Genomic DNA, 7,016 nt, shown 5'->3' with positions numbered 1-7,016 from the left:
TAGGGACAGGCAGAGAGGGAAGGAGTTAATTAGTGGGTTAGTGACCGTAGCATGTGGGTGGGAGGGATTTGTAGATAGAAGATGTGTAATACAAAAAGCATAGGGTTTCAACGTGTATTATTATGTAAATAGTGCACGTGTGTGTGTGTGTGTGAGAGAGAGAATGTGTGTGTGTGTGTGAGAGAATGTGTGTATGTGAATGTGTGTCCTTTTGTGTCCATGTATCTGCTATCTAAGTTTTGTGGTTGTATACCATACTGTATGTTAAAAGAAAGAATCAGAAAGACCTCTGTCTCTTTCTAAATGCTATGAAACTCCTTTACGTCACAGGACGGGGCTGAACGTGCCAGAACTAACAAACAGACCCGCTTTCTGCATCCTCTGTAGCCGAACTGACTCAAACACAACAACTTTCCCTCTTCCCCCTTTCAACAACTTTCCTGGACAATCGTTTCCAGTCTATGCATGACACAAACAACTAATGTCCACAACTTCACCTGGGGAAATTGAATTTACATCTCATTTCTCCAGAAAAAAAGTTAAATCCTGTACAAACATGGTGAATATGTTCTTTAATTTGTATCAATCATCATATTGTAAGTTCATTTTAAAAACATTTGCATTGCTGTGTGATCCCTCCACACCGTTCCATTCAACCTTGCTCTTGAGTGCACACACGGTCTCAAGTACCAGCTGTAAATCATTCATATCTGCTGTTACTGATGAGCTCAGAGTCCGTCTCACTGGAGGAATTGCCAAAAGTGTAGAGTAATAAAAAAAGCTATCAGTTCATTTAGGCTCTGTTATACATTGTACATATTTGCATTCTGAGTGAGCTACAGATAAAGTAAATAAAACTAGATGTACCGCATAGCGGTACAAAACATGACCGCCGCTCAGTCCTGTACATCAGTTCCGCGAAAATAAATCACAATTCAATTTGTCTCCATATTTTACTCCATCCCCCACTCTTGAAACTTTTGTGTATGCTTGTTTGGCATGCCTGAGTGTGTGTGTGCGGCTGCACAGAAAGCCTACTGGTGCTGAAAATGTGAATAGATTGTAGAATAGCCAAAGAAGATGTAGCATTGTTATAAAACCTTTAAAATCTCTAAACAGTCACAAGTAGGGACAGTTCATCACAGTTCATCCATTGCAACTGGATTGATGAAAGGTCACTTACACCTGTAGGCTACATTGTATTTGGGAAAAACAAAAGGTATCAGCATAATGTTATTTATTTATTTATTTTTTATGTATTTATAAACAAAAACATCTCTGTCAGTTCCATGCCGTTTTCAACAGCTATCAAAAACAAAGGTAATTTTTGGATGGATGGATTTTTTGTGAATGTTTCTTCTTCTACATAAGATTTTAGTCATCCTTAGTTCATGTAATACTTTATTGTCAATGCACAAATTAAGTAATAGTCTGAAACGTTATTGTTAATGCACAAATTAAGTAACAGTTGTCTGAAACGAAATGCTGTTTTACATCTAACCAGTGGTGCAAATAACTGACATGTCCAAATGGGCCTTGATGAAATGCGTCGCTAGACTGTTCATACACATTTTAACGGGCCAAAGTTGAAGAGTTTTTGTCCGTTATTGTTCGTGCAAATATAGGCTGATTCATGTTCCCTTGCATTGTGTAACTGAGGTCCATGGCTAGTCTGGCTTTCATCAGACCAAGCTCAATCTTTTAAGAAATCAAAAAATAAATAGCCGGCAGATTAGGCTGGGTTCACCCAGCCTAGTCCATAGGCACCCGATATTGTTTAATTTTCCGATTGAGATATACACGCTCTGGCTATTCTAAATGCAAAAATGCATCAGGGAGTTATGACAAAACAGTAACTAACAAACTAGATCCTAATAGAAAGCTGTTAGCTTCCCTAAGCTACAGGTAGGATTATAAGGTAGGCCTATTTACAACATAAATTGCCAATAGGCTATGCTGGCGACACAAATAAAATCTCCTTTGGAAACCAATGGCTTACACCTTACAGTATCAAGCGGACTTAAACTTCCATATCGTGGCGAAAAGTTGTAATAACATTCACGCAGCTCCATGAGTCAAGGAAAGCGCGAATGAAGTAGTCACTTCTAAATGGGACCCACTACACAGTAGCTTAAGGTGTGTTGCTAAAGCAGCCATAATGAAATGAAGGTGTCATTGTTTGGATACTTCACACACACGTGCTTTTTAATTTCACAGACTACAACTACCAAGCTGGAATCAAAGCACATCGATTCCACTCTCACACCCTGCACGCACTTAAAACAAAATAAGCAGGCGTCTCAGTCTCACACATGTATCAGACCGGTGTAACGTTGGTAAATCTTCCATTGCACAGAATGATTTTGTAGCACGTGCAATAAATGACAGTCGAAAGATACAAACAGTGCTGCTATCAATTTTCTTGGTATAACCGCATTTATAGTTTTCTACAAATGCAATAAATCAAATGGGCCTCCATCACTCAACCAACGCTAACGGTAACATTACCTAGGTCCTTATTGATATTACAAGATTAACTACCTGCAGTAAAAACCAAGCATGTCCGATAAACATCCTCAGATTTATTTTAGCTTCAAGAAGAAATGGGAATTACACTTCATGTGAACATCGTCCTATCCTTATTAGATGTTCGCTGCGGTAAATTACAGTCCTTGTAGGAAGCGTCCATTGTTTTTCCAACCTACTTTTAACTTCCAACAAAATTACGTCTCACTGCAACGATGCGCCATCTAGTGGACAAACGACTACTTATCGCCAATACTGAAAATGCAGCCATGATGATGATGATGAATATTTATTTTGGCTTTCTTTTAATCCTACTGAATTTGTAATTATGTATCGGCCGTTCTAATACCGATAGTATGTGGGTGCCTGTGTGTGTGCATGTGTATATGTGTGCACCGCCATTTACAGGCCAATGAGTGTACAGGCACTAAATGTACACATAACCTAATTTTTTTAGACCCCCCCATTTATGAAGTTCTACGAAACTTGGCATACCCCCAGAGAATGCCAGGTCAATCATACACATAAAATTTGGTGCAGTTCTGAACATCTTAACTGAAGATAGGGGCGATTAAAGCAGAATAATATTGCATTTTCATTTTTTACCGGGGGGGTGGGGGTGCAAATCACAAATGAGTGATTATGAGCCAGGTTGATGTGGGCCCTCGAGACCAACATACCATAAAAGATTCTTCATCCTCAGTGCCACGGTTCAGGTAGTTATTTAGGAAAAACAGTTTTTTTTGCGGTTCGGGGGGCCCAGCACGGGGGGGGGGGGTTGGGCGGGTTTGGGGGTTGTGGTCCCCGGGGACGAAATTAAATTTTTCCGTAAAAGTCTAGTGGGGCTACATACCCACCAAATTTCATGTACCCCGGTGGTTCGGTGTCCCGGGTATCAATGACCAAAAATTCAGGAAGTAGATGACGGGAAAAATTCTTGAATTGTGTGCATGTGTGCGTTTACAAGTTTATGTTTATGTGTGTGGGTGTATGTGTGTTTGTGCATGTGCATGCATGCGTACATATGTCTACTGTGTGAGTATGTGTCATACGTATGATTACTGTAAATGTATGTTTGTGCGTGTGTATCTGTTTATGCACATGTGTGCACATAGAATGGGTTAACATGACCCCTGGAGGCAAACATACGGAAAAAATTGGTCATCCTAGGCCCTACAGTTCTCAAGATATTCACAGAGAACTGTGTCTGCCCTACCCTCCTTTCGGGGGGTCCAGTCCAGCGGGGGGGCTACAGATCAAAACGAAAAATGACGGTTCCATGCTATCCATGTGGGGGTACATGCCCACCAAGTTTTGTGTACCCCGGTCTTTCAGTGTCCCGGGAATCCTTGTTGGTGTATGTCACTAAATGTACACATAAATTATTTTATTGTAAGGCCCCCCATGAACGAAAGTACACAAAACTTGGTATGCATTCGGAGGGTGTCATAATGATCCTACACTTATAATTTCGTGCAGTTTTGACCTTGTCAGCCAGAGATATTGTGATGAAAACACCTAATTTTTTGCTTTTTAATTTTTAACTAGGTGGCGCTATACATGAAATAAGTGGTAATGGGATGGGTTGACATGCCCCCTTAAGACCAACATACATAAAAAAGGTGGACCTCCTAGGCCCTATGGTTCTCGAGATATTCACAGAAAACTGTCTCCGGCCACCTACAGGCCAGTTGGTGTATAGTAACATAAATTAATTTATTGTGTGGCCCCCCATGAACGGAATTCCACAAAACTTGGCGTGCATACAGAGGGTGTCATAATGATCCTACACTTCCAATTTCGTGCAGTTTTGACTATGTTAGGTCACAGATACCTTCAATTACAACACCTCATTTTTACTTTTTTGTGTTTAACTAGGTGGCGCTATTCATGAAATGAGTGGTTATGGAATGGGTTGACATGGCCCCTTGAGATCAACATACAAAAAAAATGGTCCTCCTAAACCCTACGGTTTTCGAGATATTCACAGAAAACTGTGTCTGCCCTACCCTCCTTTCGGGGGGTCCAGTCCAGCGGGGGGGCTACAGGTCAAAACGAAAAACGATGGTTCCATATGTGGGGTTACATGCCCACCAAGTTTCGTGTACCCCGGTCTTTCAGTGTCCCGGGAATCATTGACGGAAATTTGGCCATGCGAAAAAGAAAAAAAAAAAGAAAAAAAAAAAATCTGACTAAACCTATATGACCGCCGCTTCGCTGCGCGGCGGTTATAATAATGTATGTGCTATAACTATAGAAGTCAGTTTTCAAAACAAAAAACACAAAATTGATTACATAATCAAACTGATTAGTAACACAATAGGCATGGAGGGTAGTTGCCAGAAAAAAAAGTGACCAATGGCAGCAGAAGAAATATATATTTTCTGAAGCACTGATTTCAGTCCTGTCTGGTGAAGAGATGATCTAATTCTCTTGTGAGAAGAACTCTCCGTGTGTGTGTGTATGCGCTTGTGTGTATCTGATCACATCTATCACCTTTTCCTCTTGTGAGAAGAACTCTCCGATCACACACAAAGCAAACTGCAGTTCAAGGAGTGCAAAGAATGCAAAGTCATTGGCTCTTGCGTGACTTGAAACCATTAGTGGTGAGTGACATTGCATGAGTGTGTTTGAGTGTGTACATATGTGTGTGTGTGTGTGTGTGTGTGTGTGTGTGTGTGTGTGTGTGTGTGTGTGTGTGTGTGTGTGTGCGCACACATGTGAGGGTGCGTGCCTATATCCATCTGTGAGAGTGTGTAAGAGTGTGTTTGTGTGTGTGGCGGTGTGCCAGTCTTTGTTTACATTGCAGTGACATTTGTTTTGCCGTCTCAAAAGCACATGGTTCAGTCCAACTATAGGCTAACATCTTTTTTACATTTTACTTACTATGTATAATCAACTATGAATTAGATCATCTCTTCACCAGACAGGACTGAAATCAGTGCTTCAGAAAATATATATTTCTTCTGCTGCCATTGGTCACTCTTACTTCAACATAAACTTTCTTACTTCAACATCGACTTTCTGAGGACTTTCCCATAAATACAAGGACCCAACACAGCATGTTTTAAGACAAAGATTTATATTTTTCTCAATGTGACAATTGATATGAAAGTCTACAAGGATATAACTAGATAGATAGATAGATAGATACTTTATTGATTCCCAAGGGGAAATTCAAGGTCTCAGTAGCATACAGACATCACACACAACATGCACTTACAGCAGAAAAGTAATATACATATAAAAAAACTCCACTGTACAATAGAGACAGTAGAAGATAAACATGATACTAAAATACTAAATACTAAATATACTATATAAACTAAATCAAATATCAACATAGTGTGCTTAAGGATGATCAAGCATGACAGGGCAGGGACTGAGCCTGTAATTCAGTGTGCATTGTAAGGTGCTCTATGAGAGTGATTGTCATGATGATGGTGCAAATAAGTAAGTCCAACAGTGCAACAGTGCAAGAATGACGTCTAGAGACCAGCATAAAATAAATATGGACATATAAGAGAATAATGTATAATGTAGACAAGGTAATATAAAAAAACTATATCAGTGCAAGAGGTTGAGGTAATAGTCATTGGTCAATTGGTATTGGTCATTGGTATTTTAAAAGCATCAAGTACGGCCACAGTCCAGGCGGGAGGGAGGGGTTGTGCATATGTACTAATATAGCATGTAAACAGTGCAGCAGTAAAACAGTAGGCTAGTGGACAGTACGTACACAAACATGGAGAGATCTATGCAGAGAAGTCTATCTCTCCTCTACCCTTAAGTGAAGCATTGAACAGTTCAATGGCCCTGGGGACAAATGATTTCCTCAGTCTGTCAGTTGTGCATGACAGTGAGCGAAGTCTCCAGCTGATCAAGCTCTTCTGCTTTGTAATAGTGCTGTGGAGTGGATGACATTAATTTGTCCAAGATGTTGATCAATTTGTTCAGGGTCCTTTTGTCTGATATTGAAGTGATGCACTCCAGTTCGGCTCCCACGACAGAGCCCGCTTTCCTTACTAGCCTGTCTAGTCACCCAGCATCCTTCTTCTTTGTGCTTTCTCCCCAGCATACCACAGCATAGAAGAGGACGCTGGCAACAACAGACTGGTAAAACATCCTGAGGAGCTTACTGCAGACATTGAAGGACCGCAGCCTCCTCAGGAAGTACAGCCTGCTCTGCCCTTTCTTGTAGAGAGCTTCAATATTGGCTGACCAGTCCAGTTTATTGTCCAGGTGTAAGCCCAGATACTTGTAGGTGTTTACCACCTCCACATTGCAGTAAGTCACAGAATTGACTTTAAAGCACTATTGCTTGTTTATAAATCAGTAAATGGAGCAGGACCTAAATACCTGTCAGACATGCTTCAGCAGTACACACCTTCTCGTCCTCTCAGGCCCCAGGTGAAAAACCTGCAAGTAAAACCTACTGTTAGAACTAAACATGGTGAAGCAGCTTTTAGCTGCTATGCGGCTCAGCTGAG

Source organism: Alosa sapidissima, chromosome 9 (assembly GCF_018492685.1).
Source record: "Alosa sapidissima isolate fAloSap1 chromosome 9, fAloSap1.pri, whole genome shotgun sequence".
In the NCBI taxonomy this organism is placed as follows: domain Eukaryota; kingdom Metazoa; phylum Chordata; class Actinopteri; order Clupeiformes; family Clupeidae; genus Alosa; species Alosa sapidissima.
This window is presented reverse-complemented; position numbering follows the sequence as displayed.